Here is a 25,409-nt window from a genome sequence, read left to right as displayed (position 1 = left end):
CATTTAAGCTGGTATCTTATTACAACTCAGGACAGGCACCCTTTAAACATGTGCCACAGTCATCACACCAACACCATTCATTTGGCAGCAACGCAAAGACTACAAAGGCAGTAGGCTAAGTTCATCTGTGATGTAACTCCAGAGCCTACTGTGTTACTACCTTGGGGATGAAACCCCCACCCTCCAAGTTGAAAGCAGGGTGGGGGGGTAGTGTTTCTTAAAAGAACATTTCATATTATTGCTAAGAAAGAAGCACAACCAGATTGGCTTGAACCCCTTTCAAAAGAATAGCAGCCCCAAAATGCTCTGACATGAGAAAAACACTTTTTAGCAACCATTTACAAGGTAGAGAAGAAGAATGGGCTTGTGGTTAAGACACTCAATTATGATTCTGGAAATCTAGGTTCAATTTCCAGCTCTTCCCCACACTTCTGGGAAACTCAGTAGATTTCTTAGCTGTATAAAGGCACAGATACTTAGCTGGTCTAAACTGGCCAATTTACACAAGCATCAAGTCCATGGGGAATCAGGGACAAAGTACTGGTGGCCATGCACATATATTCATCGCCAAAAAAAAAAAAGAGGATAGTGAAAATAAATAACAGTGAACATAAAAAATATTGGTTCTGGAAGGCTATGAACTTTAAGGAAACTTAACAGAGGTCCATGAGATGGTGACTATAGCAGAAAAATCAGTGTATGTCAGGTTGTTTTGCCAGACAGTGACTCAGTAACTGGAAAATATTAGCTAGATAAAGATACATGGTGAGGGGATTGGAGTGCATAAGTATATATAGGGTGATTGTCAGAAACCACATCTGTGTAAGTGGGAAGAGAAAGTACAGTTCATAAGAGATGGAGTAAGGGAATTTTGCACATTAAGGATAAACCTTACATACCTATGCCTAACCTGAGTTGAAACATACAATATTCGGGGGCAAGGCAGGTTGGGAGTTAAATATATGTTGGCTGCAGAAAAATATACAGTACTAGATCAGGCAAGCATGTTGATTTCTACTAATATATGCTGCCCTGATTCCAGTAAATATTTGTGGATTGCAGTAGACATGATTGCTGTTTTTAAAAAGGTATCAGAGTCGCAGCCGTGTTAGTCTGTATTCACAAAAAGAAAAGGAGGACTTGTGGCACCTTAGAGACTAACAAATTTATTTGAGCATAAGCTTTCGTGAGCTACAGCTCACTTCATCGGATGCAAAGTTTATGCTCAAATAAATTTGTTAGTCTCTAAGGTGCCACAAGTCCTCGTTTTCTTTTTGCGAATACAGACTAACACGGCTGCTACTCTGAAACCTGTCATTATGCAAGGCACTGAATTTAGCCGTATGGAGTGGAAATCTATCAACTTCATGAAAAAACTCGTAGGAATGCATCCGATGAAGTGAGCTGTAGCTCACGAAAGCTTATGCTCAAATAAATTTGTTAGTCTCTAAGGTGCCACAAGTACTCCTTTTCTTTTTGTTTTTAAAAAGTTATCTGAAATTACAGTACAATGGGTATATTAACAAGCTTCCCCAGTAGCTACAAATTAAAAGACCAATTCGGCCAATGTTTGCATATATGCTTAATTTCCAACTCCTAACTAGTTCCGTTATAGGGCCCCCATGTGCTTAAAGCAAAGCACATGCGGAAGTATTGGCAAGTTTGGGACCTTAAGGGACTAATCCTTCCAGTTCTTGCAACCCTAAGTAGTTCCATTAACTTAAATGGGAATACTTAGAGTAATAGGCACAACAACTAACAATAAGTGGCTACACGATCAGGCCCCAATTTAGGATTAGATTCGGACACCCTTATTTATCAGTAGTAGTACTTAAAGTCTTGATCCAGCAGAGCATGTATGCACATCCATAACATTCAGCTTCAAGTAGTCCCATTGACTACACTGAAATAAATCACGCATTTAAATTTGGTGCTGGACCTGCATCTTCCTCTACAAGTACTCCCATAAACTACTTACAGAGCGAGGTACTTCTCAGCCTGAGTAAGGCTGGTAGAATCTGGCCTCAAGAAAACATATAGTTCTGCATGTTAATACGTTAGTGGAGTTGAAAGCTTATATTCAGTAATTCGTGTTCCTAGTTTTAAAAGAACGTAGCTGATTAAATGTGAAAACCTAATTGGATTAATGGGAAAATACAATAATTTGAGACAAAACATAGCTAGTCCTTTGCCATAAAGTAATTTAGTGTTTTGTGAAAAGCATCAGATTGACGGCCCTGGAAACTGAAATCCCCTTTCAATTCTGTTTAGGTTTAAAATAAAATGGTGACTTGCAATGGAAAAATTCTCTACGACAAAGGAAGTTAATTCCTTTGGAACAGAGTCTGAGGAAACAGCAGGCGACTTTCAGATTCTTGAGAGATTCAGTGTATTAGTTTCCTGAAGTTCACTTAAATATGCAAGTATTTGTATAAATGGGAATGTTTTGTATTCAGTTAAATTCTGTGAGGTTTATGACATATGCATCTACTTAGGCCAAAACGACATACTGTACTGTTACAGGATGAGGAAAATTATACAGGCATCCCTTAGATCTTTGTCTTTTAGCTGGAGACTAAATCCTATAGGAGCCTTCAAAGCACAATAAGTACTTAAAATAATAAATTAGCAACCAAAGCTATCCAACACATTCATCTTCACAGTTATCACTAAATCCACACTCTGCCTCCTCCCACAGACAAAGAACTAGGGTGTGGGGGGCAGTTTGGGGTCTGAAAGCATTACAGGAAGGGATGGGTGAAAATGAGTCTAGCGAGAGAGATAACAAAGCAGAGTGCTCAGTAGCTGGGGAAGCAGTTTTCTTTTCACACTAAAACCACACGAGAGACTGTTTATAATCTGGGGATATATATATATATATATATATATATATATATATATATATATATATATATATATATATATATATATATATATATGGGGAAAATTATACAGAGAAACTAGGGTCTATCATGGCATGAGAGAGGAATTGTTTTCAAGGCTTACATGATCATTGCTCAGAAAACCTTTACCTACAAAGTATTTATATAATCTAAAACGTCATCTAGCTCGTACATTCCCTTCTGCTACACTCAAGCTCTCTTCCTCCACATGAGGCTCAATTTTCACAAGATCAGCTCCCATTTAGGCAGCTAAATAAGGGGCAGCTTTTCAGAAGTACTCAGAACCCACCAGCTCTCATTGTGACACTTATGGACAGATTTTAAAAAAAAATTAAAAAAAATCTCAGCTCCCAAAATGTTGTGCTCTAGTCACTTCTTCTGGCACCTACAAAGGAGCTGAGTTCATCTGAAAATCTTGACAAGTCTGTAAAGTTGGGAATGGGCCCAACAGATCTCTAAAAGTTTAATAAATTAAATTAAAGAAATAAATAATAATGTATTTAATAATAATAGTTTAATAATGATTATAAATTAATTAATGAATACATTAATCCATTCTTTAAATAAAGAATCCTACAGAGTTCAGCTACTACTCAGCTGGTGCCAGTTCTTCACTATTTTGCACAATACTACCATTATTATCTGCATGGCAGCGACACCTACGTGTCCCAATGAAGGAGCAAGGCCTCACTCTACTAGGGATTGTGCAAACGTGGTAAAAAACACAGGCTCTGTTCCTCATGACCCAAGATGCAACAAGAGGATGGAATAGACAAAGGAAGAAAGGGAGGAGGGAACATTTTTAAAAGCACGCTTTGCATAAAGAGATGGAATCCCATCTTGCCACAAGCCTAGCCAGTTTCAAATGGCAGCTTTGGTAGGCTTCGTGGCAGAGGCAAGTCTCAAGGAATGATTTAAAGGAGGATAAGGTGATGGCTTTACAGATTGTGACAGAGTTTCCTACTCTTAAGGGCCATCATGGGAGAAGGCATGAAAGTACTTGTAGGAGAAGTAGATAAGCAGTAATTGAGGCAGGCACATTGGCAGAGCTAAGATGGGTTTCGTATGTCTGTAAGATGATAGAAATGGCAGCTTGGATGGGACTAGACTACAGAGGGCCTAAAAAGTAAATACAAGAATGTGTCGGAGAAGGGAGATCCAATGGCATGATGCAAAGTGGATGATGTGGTCAGAACAACAAGCCAATACCAGCAACAGCATTCTGAATGGACTTGGATTGGATAAGGTTGAACCATCAAGGCCAGAGACAGGGAAGCCGCAGTAGTACACACCCCACCCACTACCAACACTATCAAGCAGTTTCCTGCAGACCTAATAGTACCTTTCATACAGGGTACATTTGAGCTGGCAGGTGTGATTCCCAGCTCTTAGAGGTAACCATGCTATCTCTGCTTGAGCTAAAAATAGTAGTACAGCTGGGGAGGCACATGCAGTGGCTTGGACTAGCGGCCCACGAATGTGCCCATGCGGACTCCCAGGTTATGTACTTGGCAGCTAGCCCAAGCGACCGCCTGTGCTACCCCCGCTGTTTTTAATGTGCTAGCTCAAGCCAAGCGACGTATACCTAAAAAGGGGATCACACCTCTAAACCTCAGGCCTCTGTATTTGCCTGACCAGTGTCTGACCTGTATTTATTCCGGATCCCAGAGTTGAGGTGTTCCTGATCTGGAAAAGTCATAACCCTTACAGCAAGATCCCTTCCCCTCTGCAATCTCTCAGGCTTTCCTCAAGGCTCCATAGTTACTTACCATTTTCCTACACACTGCTGCTGTGTATGAACTCACCCGGCCCTTTGGCCTGAGGATTCCCTCTCTAATCGCAAATTTCTGGTTATTATAAACCATTTTGGCTGCTACTTTGTCCTACAGTTAACAGGTTTGATAAATACTTAAGTGCCCTTAAAACACCAGTACTAGTTTGTGCAAATCTCCCTTTACAGCCTTTTGCTTGAGGCTTTCCTTTCTCTCAGAACTCTGCCATTTGTTCTATATGCTTGCTTCTTGAAACCACTAACTGCTTCTTGTCTCCCCCAGCCCTAAGACTGCTCTTTGTTCCTACCTGCTTTCTTAAATCCATATTGGGCATGCATCTAACACCACCCCCGAACCCCCGACCAACATTCTCCTATTAGGTTCACTTGAGGGAACAGATGCTTCCCAGGACCCTATTAAGACTTAACAGCAAATCATCGAATGGACAACAGGTTTCATACATCTACTGCTCATGGCCACAGGCAGTGTGAGAACAGAAAACTTCTCTCACCTGCCCCCATCCAAACTGCCTGCAAGCTGCCAGAAGTGCCTAACTGCAGTCCATAACGGTAAAGGTCTGTCAAATGCTTCCCCTTCTCCTGGGCACATCAGTTCAAAGCACCAGTGTCCCATTGCCATTTCAAACTGATTATGTACCCAGCACAAGGGATATCACTTGATGTGTCTGTACCTGGGACACCGCTCTCAATGGCATAGAAATGCCCATCTGACTCCAGTAGAGAAGGGGTTAAAATCTCTTTTACTGATGAAACATTTTAGAAAGTCTATAAAGGTAAATCTCTATAATGGAAAGGTAAAGGGGGATCAAAGGCTACAGAGCCAACTTGTCAGAAGATGCTATAACAGGACAGGAAGCAAAAAATGTATACGGATACTGGATGAGCCTGTGAGTGCCCCCTCATCTCCAAAACAACCCAGAAGAAGGTGAAATATAGTATATTTGGATATAATATGAGGTTGATTCTATTTTTCCTGGACTCTGGCACTGCTAATTCTAAATTAAGGACATCTTCAAAGAATATTTGTTACATTGCATGATGATCTGTTACTGGATCAGTCCAATTACCGCAACTGAAGTGCATTCAGGGTTTATAAAATTAGGCTATTGTAAATAAATGCTTTTTCACAGGAACCAGTGTAAATAATCATACACTGTCTCTTCCAGCGAGTGTACACCATGAAATGGATCAGAACTCCAAAAATGCAGCTGCTGATGTTCAAAACGGGCAGCTTTCTTTAAGCCCATTCTACTCCATATTTCTTATTTTATTTACAGAAATGGTCTGAATTTGCACAAGAAAGACCCATCCAAAATAAAATGGGAGAGTTCACCACCGCAGAGCCAGACTCTGATCTAACCCTAGTTTTACACTGGTAGAACTCCATCAGTTTCAACACTGGTGCAAGTCATTTCTGCTAGTGAAAGCAGAATGAGACTCACAAAATTCAGTTTGGACAAAGGAAAATTGCAAGTCTCAAAGTAGACTGAAAATCTTTGACTACCACAAAGTCTAACATATTCAGATTTTTTTAAAAAAATCATTAAAACTATTTATTGCCATGCAAATACAACAAAGGTGAAAGCAAAAACATACAGTAAATATTTGGGGCCAGATCCTCAGATGCTATACATTGGCAAAGCGCCACTGACTTCACTGGCGTTACTCTCATTTACACAATACATGTTTCCATCCATTTTCATTCAAATTTAACAAGGCTCTAAATCAGAGGTTCCCAGACATTTTCCTTGCATGACTCCATTTTCAGATGTATTGTTTCACACACCCCAGATAGCATGGAGGACGCAATTTTAAAACAGTATTCTCTATGCAGTGTGACCTCACATGCACCATACATACAAGGTCACGCTGCATGGAGGACACCATGTTGCTTTACAAAATGGCATCCTCTGCACAGCATGACCTCACACACGTACAGCACATGTGAGGTCATGCCGCATGGAAGACCCCATTTTGTAGAGCATACACATACAGTGCATTTGAGGTCACGCAGTGTGAAGGATGCCATTTTGTACAATGGCATCCTCCTCACGCTCAGGATTCTTGCGACTCTATCTGCAGATGGAGCGATCTCCACTTTAGGTAGCAACTAGGGTTGCCAATTTTCTAATCACACAAACCCAAACACTCTTGCCCTTCCCCGAGGCCCTGCCCCGCTCACTCAATCCTCCCTCCCTCCGTCGCTCACTGTCCCCCACCCTCACTCACTTTCACCAGGCTGGGGCAGGGGATTGGAGTGCAGAGGGGGTATGGGCTCTGGGCTGGGGCCAAGGGGTTCAGAGTGTGGGAGGGAGCTCCGTGCTAAGCCTGGGGCAGGAGGTTGGGGTGCAGGAGGGGGTGCAGGGTGCAAGCTCTGGGAGGGAGTTTGGAGGGGGCTCAGGGCTGGGGAGGGGGTTGGGGTGAAGGAGGAGATGTAGGGTGCAGGCTCCAGGAGGGGACTCAGGGCAGGGGATTGGGGTACGGGAGAGGGTGAGGGGTGCAAGATCTGGGAGGGAGTTTGGGTGCAGGAGGGGGCTCTGGGCTGGGGCAGGGGGGTTAGGGTACAGGAGGGGGTGAGGGGTGCAGACTCTAGCCGGGCAGTGCTTACCTCGGTTGCCTCCCAGTCAGCGGCACAGCAGGACTAAGGCAGGCTCCCTGCCTGCCTTGGCCCCATGCCACTCCCTGTGACCCCTGTGTGGGAAGCAGGGAGTCTCCGCGCACTGGCCGCACCCCAAGCGCCGACTCCACAGCTCCCATTGGCCGGGAACTGTGGCGAATGGGAGCTGCAGGGGCAGAGCCTGCCTCAGTGCCAGGTTTACAATGGCTCCAGTGACTCCCTCCTCCCACCACTTGCTCCTCTCCGCCTGCCCACCAGCTGGCTGAGGGTTCCTCTCTGCTCCGTGGCCCCACCCCCCTGCTCCTCTCTGCCCCCTGGCTGGACCCCGGTGCACCTCCAGCTCTGGGCAGTTCTGCTTCCTACCACCTGTGGGGCTCTGCCTGTCTCCTCAGAGCTGAGCCACCTGAGACTGGTGCAGAAGGCTGTATGTCAAGGTATGTGTGTTGGGGGACTAGGGAGTGGAGTTTCTCGGGGGGTGCTGGGCAGTTGTGGTGGGGCTGTGGGCACGGGTGTGTTGAGCAGGGTGCTATGCATTTGTGGGTGGGCCTGGGGGGGCGCTGTGATAGTGGGTCTGGGGGGGCTCTGGCCATAGGGAGTTGGGGGGGTTTTGGGCAGGAGGGCTGTTTGGCATGGCATGGGCCCACCCCCAAGGGGAATGGGCATGCTGGCAGCACAAGACCAGGCAGGCCACTGTGCATGTGGCAACTGCTGGTTTGTAAATAGTGCCCTCGCATTGGGTGGAGCAGGGCCTCTGGCTGGCCCCTTGCTCCAGAGACTGACCTCCCCGTACCATGCTCCATTGCCTCCATGGGGGCCCACAAATATGTTTGGCGCCAGACCCACAAAAGGTTAATCCGGCCCTGCCTGCCTTAGCCCCGCTCCACTGCCGACTGGGAGCCACCCGAGGTAAGTGGGGTCGGGGGCTCCATGTACTCCCCCCTCCATGTGCCACTCCTGGAAGCGGCCAGCACGTCCCTGTGGCCCCTGGGGGGACAGAGGGCTCCATGCACTGACCCTACCTGCAGGCACCACCCCCGCAGGAACATGCTGCCTTAGCCTCCAGACTTTTAGCGGGCTAAAATCTCCCAGTTTGGCTTCAGTAGCCTCCAGGAGATAGAGCCCAGTTCCGGGAGACTCCCAGCAAAAGCAGGAGGGTTGGCAACCCTAGTAGCAACCCACAGTTTGGAAACCACTGGTCTAAATATTCAAGTTCCCTATCTTTTCATGTTACCAGGTCTTAAATTCTCATAGAGTATTTCCCAGAGCCCCCCCAACAGGATATGAAAACTCCAGGGGGCTGAAAATATTCACCAGAGCTCTGCTCCGGACAGCTCTTAATGAATTTAAGCCCTGCATGTTCCCATCTTTTCTCTTCCTGCAATCCGCTTACTCATTCACTCCACACCTTCCAACTTCTGCAACAAACAGTGGATCCTACAGAAAACAGCCTCCTGCTTCACTACACATCCCCAGAGCAGGACCATCCTGTGCACTGAATGAGGCGGGGTCCCATGGAAATAATATTATGTAACAATGTAATTAAAGCCTGTTTCATAAGACATACACACAAGTAATAACAACAGCTCTTATATAGTGTTTTTCTATCAGTAGATCTCAAAGCAGGTCAGTATCATTATCCTCATTTTACAGATGGGGAAACTGAGGCAGAGAGAGGCAAAAGACTTGCCCAAAGTCACCCAGCAGGCCAGAGGCAGAGCCAGAAAAACCTTGTACATTTGAGTAGGTGACTATATTGCTTTCTACAGCAACATCTCCAGCTTCTGAGCAGAGGCAAGGTATTTTTCCAAAGGTTGCTGACAAATCCTGAACTAGTCAGAAGCCCCCAGATAAAAGACATATAGTAAGAGAAGATCAGTCAGAGTACGGCTTAAATATATCTATCAACAAGCAAGTTATTGATAGTTAGCCAAAGCCTGCTTATTGGGCTATCAGAGGAGTCAGAAATTACTGGCTGGGACACTTTCCTCAGCTGTACAAGGAACAACAAACAATGGCTTTGAAAATACAGTGCTTTTGATTCAGCTACAGATGTTGTGGATCGATCAATAGAAAGATGCTATATTTCACTGCCATATTTGCTTCAACCTAAATAAATATTTGGTACTCAACTCGATCTATAGTGTGTTTGAGACTGACAGTTTGGTGGTACTAGGGACTGTGCTTTTAAGGAGCTGAGCTTCCCATACAGGGCACTCTGGGCCGGGCACTCTGCAACTCTTCTTGCTGTGATGCACAGCCATTTGGAACCAGACCCCACACATAGTAGGGTTCATGCCAGCCCCTCAAGCACTCTGAACACCTCACTGTATTCTCAGATATGTCTTCCACTGCATTCAGACAATTTTGAAAGCAAGAATTGATATTTATTTAACTACATAAAAAAACTGAGTTAGTAAAATACCCATTTACCTCCAGCAATATGTTTTTCAATGTAATAAAGGAACTTCATTCCAAAAGCCAGTCAAGATTGCTAAGCAACAAGCGTTGTTACTTAACACACCATTTATAAAACCCAAGGACTTAAAAAGCAAGAAAATGAATAGTTAAGGAAATCATAAATCATACATAACAAACAAACCCATTCTTATCACGTAAGCCACAGGGACTTGAAATAGGCATTGCAGCCTACTGCAGTAGACTTTATACTTTTAGAAGCCATTTTAGAAACCAGAACTCCATTAGCACAGCCTTCTTTATGGAGAGAGGGTTTGATGGAGATCTTGCAAACAAGAGACACCCGCTACACATTTTCTTGACTACAATAAGAAAGAAAGATTAAGTCAAATATACGTTAAAGGATCTTGGAAGAACAGGGATGATGAGAAAACCACACTGGGACATACTGGCCAGTGAAGGAAGGAAGACAGGATACTGGGCTAGATGGACCTTTGTCCTGACCCAGCATGCCCGTTCTTATGTTCTTAAGACTGCTCACCAACAACTGCGCCCTCACTTCAGTAAAGTGTATGGTGACAGGGAGATGATATTGCACTTTGTGGCCTGTCTTTTGATTGAACTTCCTTTGCCTCTCTGCAGAGAGAGACAGAGGAAGTTAGTGTTGTCAACTCTCCCAAATGTATAGAGCAAGGTGATTCTGGGAATCCAGCCCCAGCTGCTAGGGCTCTCTGTGAAGAGCATCCAGCTTCTCCCTAACCCACAAGATACTAATTAATGAATTCTGTGTCTCCCCACCCACACAACTGTTCATCCCTCTGCCCCCAGCCTTCACATCACTTCTAAAAAGGGGGAGAGGTGATGGGCTAGAAAACAAGAAAGAGGATGAAATGAGAAAACTACAGCTTCTAGTAGCAGCAGAAAAATGAGCTGCAAGAGCACTGGCTGGCAATGTTGGGAAACTAAATAAGCTCTGAATTGAATGGTCAGCACATATATGGTGCATGTCTATTTGGTAGCTCAGGCAGGCTATTACTGGCCATCTTTTGTTATTAATGTGATTTGTGAAGTTTATAATGTAGCCCAGACGTGAATTTCCCCTGGCTGTATTACTTTCAAACAGAAAATATATAATCCTTGGACTGTTATTGTAAGACTTTTTGAATAATGTGTTTAATTATGCAGTTCTCAAAGTTATATCAATGGGAAGTGGACTGTTAATGCTGTTTATTTTTATGAGCCAAATCCTGACTTCCTAACTCAGTTTTTAGTGAGTCCTTTCCCAGCTTAAGCTGTCATTGACAGCAAGAGGTTTGGTAAAGGTATTTCCCTAGATGTGCAGCCAGTGCATCCCTCCCTTACCAATCTATCTAGACACTTCTCTGGCCCCCAGCATTAAAGTTTATATCAGATTTTGAATCTGGAGATTATAAAACTGGGCCCTAACAACTATGGCAAACGCTTGCACACATGGTTACATTTACTCACATGAGTAATCCCACTATTTATATGAGCAGAGCTCAGCTGATGCATTAGTGCTCACTGGATTGGGGCCTTAGTTTACTCGCTTATTTTGATAGAAAAAACTCGATTTTTGTGTTATCATAATTTAAAAATAAGTAATTAATACATTTTATTGCATTGGTATCCAATTCCTCAGGCGTGTGGGCACTTTAATAAAAGATAACTGCAGAGTAGGAGCAAAATAAGAGCCTAATCCTGCAAAGATTTGACTTCAGTGGAATTACTCATGGTGTATAATGTTAAGCATGTATGTATGTTTTTGCAGGACTGAGGCCTAAAACAGGCCGTGAAATAATATCTTGCCTACATGGTACAGTATGTATAAAGGATGCATGGAATCTATAAAGTGGGTTTTCTGCATTTCATGCCAAGATGTTAGCTTTCTTGCAATGCTTCTGAACTGTGGGGCCAAATTCTGCAATTGCTAAGATTTCAAAACAATTGACCTCAGTTATGTGCACACAACAACTGCAGGATCAGAGCCCCTTAATTCTTTTAAGAAGCTCTCAGTGCACAGATTGAACTTGAGAAAGGATCCCTATGGAATCACATTGGCAGGCTGGACAAAGATTAATTTATTATACATTTTAATTTCAACTTTAAAAATAAAAATCAAGAAAAAACATTTTTATGATGGCCACATGGCAGTTAATAATTATACAGAACAACAGAAAAGAACACATTCCTTAGCACTCTGGATCAACCCAAATGTGTTTGTTCTTCTTCAGAGTTTTATAGTACTTTGCACAGTGTTCTTTTTAGACAAATATAAGGGCAGCAGGTCTACACTACCGCTTAAGTTGATCTCACTTATGTCGCTCAGGGGTGTGAAAAAAAAGGTTTCTATCTCTCATTGCAGTGGAGTAATTATGCTGACAGGAGACCGCTCTCCCATCAGCATAGAGCATCTTCACCAGATGCGCTACAGCAGCGCAGCTGCATCGGTGTAGCACTTCCAGTGTAGACCTGCCCTAAGTCTGTATGACTTTTGCTCATTCCAGGAAAGGCTTATACTACTTAAGTGTCCTTCTCATTAAACAACTTTTTTCCCTTTACAGCAGGCTCCATTTATTTGTTTCTTAAGAGCTCATTCCTTTATTCATACTCTGACCCACCTGAAATTATATCTTCCCCATAAAGCCTATCACAAAATTCTGATTTGAGTTTTGGCATAGATTTTAGGAATAAATAGTTTGGTGGTGTTAGTCTTCATAAATGTAAGAATGGCCATACTGGGTCAAACCAATGGGCCATCTAGCCCAGTATCCTGTCTTCCAACAGTGGCCAATGCGAGATGCTTCAGAGGGAATGAACAGAACTAGCCAATTACCAAATGATCCATCCCCAGTCATCCAGTCCCAGCATCAGGCTGTCAGAGGCTTATGGACACCCAGAGCATGGGGTTGCATCCCTGACCATTTTGGCTAATAGTTACTGGTGGACCTATCCTCCAAGAACATATCTAATTCTTTTTTTAATCCACTTACAGTTTTCGCCTTCACAACATCTCCTGGCAACGAGTTCCACAGGTTGACTGTGCATTGTGTGAAGAAATACTTACTTTTATTTGTTTTAAACCTGCTGCCTATTAATTTTATTAGGTGATCACTAGTTCTTGTGTTGTGTGAATGAGCAAATAAACACTTCCTTATTCACTTTCTCCACGGTATTCATGATTTTATAGACCCGTATCATATCCCCCCTTAGTAATCTCTTTTCCAAGCTGAACTGTTCCAGTCTTTTTAAACTCTCTTCCTTGGGAAGCTGTTCCATACCCTTAATCACTTTTGTTGCCCTTCTCTATACCTTTTCCAATTATAATATATCTTTTTTTGAGATAGGGTGACCAGAACTGCACACAGCATTCAAGGTGTGGGCGTTCCATGGATTTATATAGTGGCATTCTGATATTTACTGTCTTATCTATCCCTTTCCTAATAGTTCCTAACATTCTTTTAGCTTTTTTGATTGCCACTGAATATTGAGCAGATATTTTCAGAGAACTATCCACGATGACACCAAGATCTTTTACTGAAGTGGTAACAGCCAATTTAGACCCCCTCATTTTGTCTGGATAGTCGGGATTATGTTTTCCAATGCACATTACTTTGCATTTATCGACACTGAATTTTATCTGCCATTTTGTCGCCCAGTCACCCAGTTCATGGAAGCATCATATAACATTTAATATTGAATTTTATTCCTGCAATAGAATTTCATGGGATGATTTTTAAAAAAATAGAAGGTTTATCATTCTAAATTCAACTCTACAGGCTTTTAGAGCAATTTTTATACAACTCTATTGGTTTGATTGTTATTTAGTTCTATAGCTTTTTTCTAGATGGATTGATTAAGAGTTCTGGTTTGTGCCATGAAATAGGGTACCAAGGCTTTTCTCTTGAACGACAGTGTCAGCAGCAGTTAAAACCCTGTACAAAAGGTACTGACTCCCTGTGGCAAGTGAAGCTCAATAACCAGGAACTATGGGAAGCAGATAAGAGTGATTCTCTAGAGAGAGATTTCAGAGTGGTAGCCGTGTTAGTCTGTATCAGCAAAAAGAATGAGGAGTACTTGTGGCACCTTAGAGACTAACAGATTTATTTGGGCATAAGCTTTCGTGGGCTAAAACCCACTTTATCAGATGCATGCAGTGGAAAATACAGTAGGAAGATAGAGAGAGAGAGAGAAAGATATACAGAGAACATGAAAAAAAATGTGTTTTTTTTTTATTTTTTTATGTTCTCTGCAAATATATAATATGATATCTTCCTACTGTATTTCCCACTGCATGCATCTGATGAAGTGGGTTTTAGCCCACAAAACCTTATGCCCAAATAAATTTATTAGTCTCTAAGGTGCCACAAGTACTCCTCATTCTAGAGAGAGAGAGGGAACGGGGGTCTGAGACAAAGAGGTTTCTGCAGAGAAATCCTTGGAACAACCAAGCTTAGTCTGATGTTTACATTTTGCTATGGTTGTGTGAATTGCCAATATACCCAGTGCACATGAAAGTGGTACATTTGGACTAAATGCAGTGTAAGTAGCTTTTATTCAGAGCAGGGTAGGAAACCTGCATACTTGCAGGCCATTATGGAGGTAAAACCTAACTAAATAATTCAGATATAGGTTCAGGTCCACATTTCAAACACCAACAGGCTTTGGAGTCATTGTTCCAATTTGTCCTCAAACAAAGGACATATAGTCAAGAGTGCCATGGTTCAAATCACAATTACTCATTTTATGATTTGGGGCAGAGTACTTAACTTTCTTGTGCCTCAGTCAATTCAGCTGGTAAATTGGGTAAGAAGTAGACCTTCACTGAAAAAACAGATACTCCATCTGAGCTGAGCTCCCGAAAAACACAAACACATGCTTTCTTTAACACTGCAAAGCTAGTCAATAAAAATGTGCTGTGCTGGAAATGCAAATGTAATCTCTGACAACCAATTACATATCATGATTGTACATTGAAAAAAATAACACAAACAATAAATACACAAATATTAAATCCTGTAGAATTAAATGATTGTTAATTCCTAAGGTTTGGATTCTGCAAACATTTAAGCATATGAATAACCTGTCTTGCAAGTTGTTTCATTGAGTTCAATGGAATACTTGTACATAAGTGTTTGTAAAATTGGGGCCTAAATGAGCATCCAAAACTGGGAAGTGTATTTCTGTTTATCAAGCATTGTTCATCTGTTAAAACCTGAAACCAATGTGAAATTTCTCAATACATATGGCTGTTTAAGTGCATTTTGATTGTGACATGGTGTGCATTTCATCTTTCCCAGCCAACACATACACTAAGCAATGAAGGAATTTAACCAAGAAAATAAATCATATCCAATTCATCTGCAATATTCAGAGTAAAGCTAGAGGTACCTCTGAGCAGATCAAATGTAGCCCTAATTAGAGCTGGATGAAATATTTCAGCTGAAACTTTTTTTTTGTTGAAATATGCAGATTTGGGTGAACCACCCATTTTGTGAATTGATGTCAATTTCAGACAATTCTTTTGTTTGAAGAAAAGTTGAGGAAATGTCAAAATGGTTAATTTTGAAATTTCTGGAGTGAAACATTTTGATTTTTTTGAGCTAGATTCACAAGGGGACTTAGGCACCATTAACAAGCCTGGGAAGGAAGTGGTGCTGCCACCACCATTCTGTAGAGCCAATAACCCAGTAGTTATTGATGAAGTGGGTTTTAGCCCACGAAAGCTTGTGCTCAAATAAATCTGTTAGTCTCTAAGGTGCCACAAGTCCTCCTCGGTTTTTTTTGTTTTTGTTTTTGTTTTTTTTTTGCTGATACAGACTAACACGGCTACCACTCTGAAACCAGTGGTTAGGGCACTCACTGGGGATGCAGGAGAGCCAGGCTCAAATCCCTGCTCTGGAACAGGGACTTGAATACAGGTTTCTCACAACCCAGGTGAGTGCCCTAACCACTGGACTATAGGACATAAGGAAAGGCTTCTTCTCCTTCTTCTCCTCAGTTTTGTGAATGGTTCCTAAGTCCCCTGGTGAATCTAGCCCTTTGTTTCCAAGTTTCCTTTGCTCTTATTACAAATCAAAACATTGAAGATGCCCAAAACGGAAACATTTTGTTTCAGGTCAAATGAAACATTTGGTCTGACCCACAACTAATTTTTTCTGATTTTCTCCATTTGCCAAAAATGCCCAAAAAATTGGTTTTGGTTTGATCTGAAATGACTATTATTAATGTATTCATTATTATTAATTATTGTTATTATTCTTGTTATTATTGAATTACCAGTGAACCAAAAAAGGAGTAATTCACACAGCTCTCATGCTAATTCCCTCAGACATACTACTATTTCCCTTTAAATATAAAGTGCTGTTCCAAGCATTGTGCAGGGCCCTCTTTTTCTATTTATTTCCTCTTCAGATAGCATTGTGTATGCTGGGCACAGAGATGTTTTCACACTGTGCTGGAACGGAGCCAAAAGAGGGTCTGCACAGCCCCTGCACTGGGCTAAATCCTGGGAGCTGGGGAATGCTGGCCAATCAGTACCCCTCTCTCCCAGCTGACCAATGGGTGCCAGAGACTCTCAGGGGGAGGAGCTACCTATTGTCCCTTGGCGAGTGTCTTCCTCCCTTGCTACTGGGACTGTCTCCCATTTGCCGCTGGCCCCTCAAGTTCCCCACCTGTTGGTGCGGGTGGATGGCATTTTTGTTAGCATCTATATTTTACAGAAGTCCACAGAAAATCAAAGCCAAATAAGGATTACTCTTTAAGAGAGTCCCATAAAGGTTTTTTGTTTTATTGGGGTTTGGAATTGTTTTGTTTTTAATGTATTTTAGTTAAACCAAATTTTTAAAAAGAAGACAAGTCTAGGGACCATTCCATTTCTTAATCAGTTTGGAGTCTGGAAATCATAAAAAGACCAAAACAATCATGAAAATGAGGATCTGTTACTTTCTTTTGGTTTTGAATGTCTCTGTAGAGTACAACATAGTGATCAGAGCCAATTCTAAGCCTTTTCCAGAACAGTCAAATCTCTCCTCAAGATTCATCTCCCCCAGCTTCCATTGTTGGCCTCCATGTAAATAAAGAACAGCTCCTAATCTTTAACTGTTTTAACAATGACTTCCGCAGGACTTCTCATGATTTGAGGTATTCTTCAACATGAATAGGGATATCACAATTTCACTCTAAGATACCACACCAGATGCCCATGATTACCGAAGATCAAGGTATAGGCTCAGACAACTGTGGGTTTTTCATATTTAAAAATATACTTCTTTGTTAAGCCCCCTCATTTTTTTTTTGTTCCGTCTCAACTATCTTGGTTGATCATATGCTGCATCTTTTTGCTGTTTATTGACCTCTCTGGGGCTGATGTCCATTATTATCCAGGTCACCCACGTGTGCTTTTCTCTTTCAGCATTGGAAAAATAGCCATATTTTTAAGACATGGGGCACTAAGCAACTCGATCCACCCACAGATACAGTGCATGGAGTTATGCAGGCATTTTGAATATCTGACCTGCAATAATTTGACAGTGACATTCTTAATTCCAGTGGGTGGGGGGGTACAAGAAGAGAGGGTTTGGGACTCAGATTTTGTTCTACATCCAACTGTTTAGTATTTTCAATAGTTAAATTCTTATTCTTTGGGGAATGTAGGTGGTTTTGCTCTCTTCAGCGGGTCATAACACTCCTACCTTTGTCTATTCATTTTCTCACTTTGTGCATCTCTCACAGGATCACGGGGTGGATGTTGATGGAAACAAGATATTTATATTGTGTTGAAATTTTCTTGGTGAAAGCATGCTATAAATAAATTACCTTAAGGTACTTTGTATGTGACCTGCAGGTAAGATGCCTCACTTGAGAATCCCTGAACAGCCATTCAATAGTTATATTTGTTTCTTCACAACATTAGATTTGCACTCACAGCCAAAGGTTTACTTTAACACTCCCCCCCATGTTGCTGCATGGATTTGCCACCTCTAACATTCTGTTTCCAAGGCAACTACTGGTCTCACATTCCAAACACTATGTGAGCTGGACACCTTCTTGCTATTTGCACCTCTCTTCTTAAAAAGATTACAGCTCCAGTCCTGCAATTCTGCTCCCCATGGAAGGACCCTCACAACCATGCAGAGCCCCACTGAAGTCAGTGGAGCTCCATGCCTGAGTATCTGAGGTTTTATTCTCCACAACTTTGCATTTTATGTAGTCATTATGTGCAAAGTGGCTGTAGAATGCGGCCATTCTAATTTGGTTGTGTTTTACACCTATTTTGCAAATAAATGTAAATGACTACATAAGATGCAATGCTGTGGAGAATCATGCCCTTAGTCTCTAATGATTTCTTCTTCTGATGCATCTTTACAAGTAAAACTTAGCATTCACTTAGCATACATCTGATGAAGTGAGCTGTAGCTCACGAAAGCTCATGCTCAAATAAATTGGTTAGTCTCTAAGGTGCCACAAGAACTCCTTTTCTTTTAGCATCCAATGTAATTTTTGTCCTAGTAGAAGGAAATGTATACAAATAAATTTCCATCTGTTGCTTTTCATTCTGTCACCATTCTGGAAGGGGGAGGTAATTGGCAAGAACAGGCTGAAATGGAAAACTTCAAACCTACTAAAAGCAAAACATACATTTAACATGTACTTGGAAGAAAGGTGCAGAGGGATACAATGATTTTTCCAGTATACTTCACCACCTGAAGTCCTGCTGGAAAAGTAAGAAACTGATTGTATAAGATATGCTCACCTGGTCATAATATATGAACCCCTCTAAGGCCCAGATTTGGTAAGGTAGCTAAGTACATGCATATGAGAAGTCCTAGGGACTTAAATGACCTTGCTGAACCAGAGCCTAAGTGCTGGAGAGAAAAGAGACAAAAATCCAAAATGTCCCTATAATTCCTGTTGAAACAGATGTATTATTTGTGGACTGTACATTAAACAGATGCAACATTGATCCTCCAGCTACAAAGAAAACATTCTCTCAGTGTCTTGTGACTAATATGTCTTATGAAGAATATTTTCTAAGTCATACAGGATTTTTACCTCAGGGAGTTAAAAAAAAAGTTGATTAAAAAATGCTAGTATCTGCAAACCAAAAAGGGTCTTGTTTTTAAACCTTCAGGTGAATAGGGAAGTTTCTTTATTCAGGCATGGAATCTAGAGTATGAACACTTTCAGGAATGTAGACATTTTTGGCCTGCACAGCACTGGCCATTACGGAACACGCTGCATGCCTGATGGAGAGCACTTGCAACTAATTTTTTACCACATTTCTGACTCCTAAAGGGTGAGCCCCAAACATGTCAATGTTTCATCTCAAGCACCTCTCCTCCATTAGCGTGGGGGCTGTCGTGGGGCAGTTGCCCCACTCTGTCAGACAAAGGGTTAATAGCAGTCCTTGGAGCGGCTGCACAGAACCCAGCCAATCAGACAAGGCTTAGAAGCAGCCAGTCAGGGCCAGGCTGGGCCCCATAAAAAGGCTGCAAAGCAGAGGTGACAGCAGTCTCTCCCTGACAAGCAAGGGAGGAGGATGGGCTCCTAGGTATAGCACCTTAGGTACAGCACAACTGGGCAGGCTCAGGGGAGCAGACGGAAAGCTCCAGCCTGATACTTGCCAGGCTGAGGCCCCTGAAAGAAAGGGCTGAGAAGGTGCAAGGGCCAAAGGGGAAGTGGCCCAGGGAGTGTGAGCAGTAGAGGGAAGAAAAGGAGGGCAGGACATGGCTGCTGCCAGAGGGTCCCTGAGCTGGGACCCAGAGTAGTGGGTGGGCCTGGGTCCCCTCCCCACTTACACTGCACCTGGCTGTGAGGAGCAGGGCCCGATACAGACTGTGGCTTGCCCCTGAGGCAAGGGGCTAGACTTTGGGGCTGCAGTTGGCCATGATGGCAAGTGCAGACTGAGGACTGTGGGTACCCCCGGAAGGGGAGAAAAACGAGTGGGGCACAGCTGGAGGGCTGTGTCCAAAAGAGGACACTGCAAGCCAGGGAACAAGGTGGGTCCCAGACAGCAGAGCAGAGCAGGCAATGCGTGGATCACCGCCGGCAGAGGGCACTCCATGGCTACGACAGAGCTAATTCCTGAAGCAGCCAGCAGGAGGTGCCGCAGTGGTGACTCTGCAACCTGTTACAGGGGCATTTGGGGCACTTTATATAAGCCCTTCTAAAATTATGCTAATAGGATTTCCACATTTTGAATGACCCTGGGAAAATGGTATTGTAATAGTTTAAATACTTTACAGGAGGGTGGGGGGAAATGATGTGTGCTTAAAGGCAATGCTTTCCATTTTGAAAGTAGGAGATTCTACCTTAACATGAAGGAAAGAGGAAACTGAATTCTAGTGTTTTGCTACACTATAAGATGGGATCATTGGATTTACAGTTTTGCTTTTCAGATTTAAAAGATACAAAGCTTATGTGACTGGCTTGCCCCTTCTCTTTAATCCTTTGCCACACAGAACTATAGATCCATTGTCCCACTTGAAGTCACTATAAAGGGGGAGTAAGCCTCTCCCATGAGCTACTTAATTTAAACACAGCCTGAGAAAAGACTCCATAGCAGCTCTAAGATGGCTTTTCAATCAGCTAGGAGGATTTATAATGCCTGTCCCTGCAACAGATATTCTTTTAATTTATTTATTTTGAGGAATTACATTGGAGAAAAGAGCAGCTGAAACATGTGACATAGAATATAGCTTGAATAGTTACGCACAGCTAACTAACTTCACAGGCTTCCTCTGTCTCTGACCACAGGACCCCAGAATACCCACCTCTTTAGAAGATGAGTTAAAGTAGCTGCTGTTTGCCTGACACAAAGTTCTAAAGATTATCATATGAGATGACCAGAAATATTCTCCCAAACAAAACCTCTTTGTTAACACAGAGTTAAACTTGTAAATATGCATTTCATTAAAAATATTACAGTAAGAGAACACCATGGTTCTAAGGTGAAGCACGCAAAAGTCAGAAATGCCAAAGTTAAGAGTCCACAACCTTCACTCTGACGCCTCATCTAAATGCATCCTAGCAGCCTCTTATTTCATTATCTCCTGTTACTTCTCAGATGATGCAATATAACATACAATGGATGGAGAATCGGGAGGCTTGATTTTCATACAGTGAACTCTCAAGTCTGCTTCTGTGTGCAGTTCTCCATGCAGAGGTGTAACCCCTGAGAGATGATGTGGATGTCTCCCTTTTCTTTTTCCCCGTCTTGTTTATGTCTCTCACTGCTGAAAGAATAATTCAGTCACACTCCTGTTTCTTGGGTGTACCATTGCTTTTTGCACGTGCACTTACTATATGTGGAGGGCAAACTTGGGATATTTGCACCTGTACAAGACTACATAGGTGCTCTTTCTTAACCATGCACGTGCAGGGATATGTCGTAAGCAGGGATCAGAAGTCACGAGCTCCAAAAACAAAACATGGGTTTCTAACACTTGTGGTAAAGGAATAACAGCTGGTAATACTAGCGCACTGCTGTCCCCTTGTTGAACCTGCCATTATAGGGAATGCCACAGATACTACAGTAACATGGGTTACACATGCACACAAAAGCAGGCATACAAGTGGGCCTCTACATTTAAAAAAATCAGGTCCCTAATCTCTGTGGGAGTCAACCTCGTGCCTTTCAGAAGGACTACGTTCTCTTGAAAAAATACAGTCACTTTTTATTTTAATAACGATACAGACATTTTGGGGGGCCAAATATATGAACAATGTACTTTTAATATTAAATCCATTTTTGCTGATGTGTTGTGGTTTAGAACTAAAGAGAGCATTAGCTGTTTTGGTTTCCTAGTCTTTTTTATATTAAGCTTCATCTTAGTTTGGTTCAATCCTTATTTTGTAAGTATGTAAATAAAGGCAATCCAATGCCAGTACTACAGCTAAAATTCTGGTCAAAATGAAACACAGAGCCCTAGGATATAAACTTCCAAAATAAAAATTAAAAGGATTGAAATGAAATCTGACATTGCAGCTTGTTAAACTGGAAGACTATCCATGATTTTATTAAATATCAGTTAAGTCTCTTTAGCAAAATAAGGATAACTTTAGGAAATGAAATGGCCATTGACTGAACATGTATCATGATAGAAACATAAGAATGACCGTATGAAATCAGTGGCCATCAAGTCCACTGTCTTATCGCTCACAGCAACCAGAATCAGAGGCTTCAGTGGAAGTTGCAGAACACACACATACCCCTGCAGTAGACAGCTATGAAATCACCTACTCAGAGAAAAAGTTTGTTCTTAATCTCCAATAGCCAGAGATTAAATTATGCTCTAAAAATGAGGGGTTTTATCCTTTCCAAAAGTCTTGGTTTTTACTTTGAATATTTACTATTATAACTGTGGACATTCTTGTCATCCAGAGAAATGTGCAATCCTTTTTTGAATTCTATTCAGCTGTTGGCCTCAATGATATCCTATAGTAGTGAGTTCCACAGGTTAATTGTGTGTTGTATGATAGAGTACTTTCTTTTACCAGTTTTGAATTTGCCACTTTTTACTTTCTATTATAAGAAAAGGTGAATAAAAGTTCCTGACCTCCCTTCTATGTATTATTAATTATTCTATATACTTTTATCACATCCACTTATTCATCTCCTCTCCAAGACAGATAGTCTTAATCTTTTCAACCTCTCTTCACATAAGAATTTTTCAATGCCCATAATTATTCTCATCCTGCACTCCCTCTATTTTTGCTATATTCTTTTTGAGACTGGGTGACCATAACTGAACACAGCATTCCCGATAAGGTCGCACCATTGATTTCTATATGAGCATTAGAATATGGTTTGTATTATTTGCCATCCCATTCCTTGTGTAGTTTAATATTTTGTTTGCTTAATAATGTTTTGCTTTTCTTAATCTTTGCTACACATCTAATAGAAATGTTCACTGAGCTGTCTGTAATGATGCTCAGTTCTTTTTCATAGGAACAAAGAAATCCATTAACCTCTATCTGACAGTGACTAGTACCAGATGCTTCAGGAAAAGGTATACGAATTAGATTGACTTAAACCCTGAAGCATAAAGTGGAGGTGTTTTCCTGTGCTGGTAGAGTTAATTCAGAATACGGTAAGGTATGTGCATAGTTTAAATTATTCCCTTCAAATGTGTATTATTTTGCAGTTCTCAACATGTAATTTTATCTGCCATTCTGTTCCCCATCCACCTCACATGGTTAAGCCCCTCTGAAGTTCTTCAGTCTTGTCTACCCTAAATAATTTTGTCATCTGCCAATTTTTCCACCTCACTGCTCACCTCTTTGTAGATCATTCACAAATATATTAAACAACACTGGTCCCAGTATGAAACCTGTGGTACCCCTCTGTTAACCTTTTGCCAGGATGAAAATTACTATTCTTCATTTTCTGTATCTTAGCCAGTTTCTGATTCATAACAATATTTTGTCTCATGCCATGAATACTCAGTTTGTTTAGTAGTCTGTTGTGAAGGACTTTGTCAAAAGCCTTTTGAAACAGACTAAATAAATTACAGCAACTGGCTCTCCTTTATCCACTATTTTATTGGCCCATTCTGAGAATTCTAATACATTACAGAAACAAAATATTCCCTTATCAAAGCTATGCTGCTTGGATCCTAAGATATTGTGATCTTCTAGACGTTTTACAATTCTATTTTTAGTTAGTTATCTCTTCAACCAAATTCCTAAGTAGAGAAGTAAGATTCACTGGTCTGTGATTACCCAGATTACATGCAGCACCTTTTTGAAATACAGGTTTGCCATTCACCAGTCCTCTGGTATAGCACCGATTTTCAATGACAGAATGCAGGTTTTTGTCAGGAGGTTGACAATTGATGACGGATGCTTCATGGAATTATAACCATTTGAGCCTTAGTTAAGGATCTTAGCACATTCTGTTATAAGACCGCTCTATTTCTGTATGTACATACATAATTAGTACCTATTAGTTAGTTGGTAAGGTGCTAGTAGAAGGCACTGAAGAATGTATAGTATAGTTTCTGGCTTTTTCAAGACCAATAAAACTGGTTACTGTGCGACTGTAAATGGCTTCCTCTTGCAGCTCTTTACACATGCTGCCTTAGCTGACTGAACAGGAAACATTTGTTTTCAGTGCACCGAATCTCATCCTAAATTCTGCAGGGATGTACAGGTGGCCACAGATAGGGAAAGGTAAGCAGGTGCCAGCCAAAATGTGTGGTGTAGTGCTTCCCCCTAACAAGCTGCAGTCAAGATGGATGGCTTTATCAATAGGTTTCAGGCTGTGGCTATGCTTTTATCTCCAGAGCTCCCCAGGCAGACTGTGTCGGGGTTTGCACCCTTCTTTCGAGAATGCTAAGACTTGGTGTTGAGAACATTCTTACGGAGCATTATTGCAGCATGCAGGTGGAAAATGTGCCATTGCCTCAGAAATACAGTAAGAAAGAGAAAAACACAACAAGAATTCAAAATGCTTACCAGCTGGTGGAGAGGGAGGGGCAGCAAGCAGCAGCTAACTGCAAAATGGCCATGGTAGAGCCTTAGCTACTTTACTCTGCCAAATTTAAAGGACCAGCCCCCTGAAAGGCATCCACTAGTGGAAAAAAATTCCACTAAGAGGCCTACCCTATACCGGGTGAAAATCAGTAGTGACCATGTAACCATGAAATAAAAAGTTGCTATTGTGTAGTACCACTATGTTAACTTGAGATTTGTGGTAAGGAGCCATATGGCTAGTAGCCACCTAAATAAATGCAAAGGCCACACTTAATTACTAGGGTTCTAATCCTGCCCCAGTTCCCCACAATGCCATACTCATGAACTTTGGCCAGCTGCTAAGACTCTTTTGAGTGCTGACTCTAATGAGCATTGAGCAACAAGGCCCAGCATCTCCAAATCTCTCAAACAACAAGGAGTCCGGTGGCACCTTAAAGACTAACAGATTTATTTGGGCATAAGCTTTCATGGGTAAAAAACCCACTTCTTCAGAAGTGTGGAGAAGAAGTGTTTTTTTTACCCACGAAAGCTTATGCCCAAATAAATCTGTTAGTCTGTAAGGTGCCACAAGACTGCTCATTGTTTTTGTGGATACAGACTAACATAGCTACCCTTCTGATACTTCAAACCTCTCAACACACTGTGTTCAGAGCTGTCTAGGACTAAGCCTCAATTTAGCATTTATCCGAGTTAGTCAGCTTGCTAATGGATTATTCTGAGAAGTGTTCAGAGCCCATCCAGAAACTGTTGTGTTTTAATAATGGCTGCTGTATCGACATTAGTGTTTTTCTCCTTTGAAATTCTAGAGAACATGCAAGAAGATTGCATCACAGGGGCATAGTGTTGTGCAGGAAACTGTACCCTCAGTATATGTCTACAATTCGAGCTGGAGGTGTACATTCCAGCTCAAGGAGACATACCCACACTAGCTCTGATTGAGCTAAAGCGCTATGGCCAGGCAAATGGAGGGAGTGGCCAGCTGTCCCACATGCGTGTCTACCATCTCAGACAGGTATGTACAACATCTGGGATATGAGATTTGGGCTCCTGCTTTTGCCTCCTCCCTTGTTTGTCATTCTCCTTCCCCACCTTATTTCTTTCCTGTCCTATCATTCTCTTTTTGCCTCTGTCAAATAAGAGTCTGACTTAGCTTCCAAGACAACTCCACCTTTGCAACAGTGCTGTG

Source organism: Caretta caretta, chromosome 2, assembly GCF_965140235.1.
Source record: "Caretta caretta isolate rCarCar2 chromosome 2, rCarCar1.hap1, whole genome shotgun sequence".
NCBI classification, from domain to species: Eukaryota; Metazoa; Chordata; order Testudines; family Cheloniidae; genus Caretta; species Caretta caretta.
Note: the sequence above shows the minus strand (reverse complement) of the source record.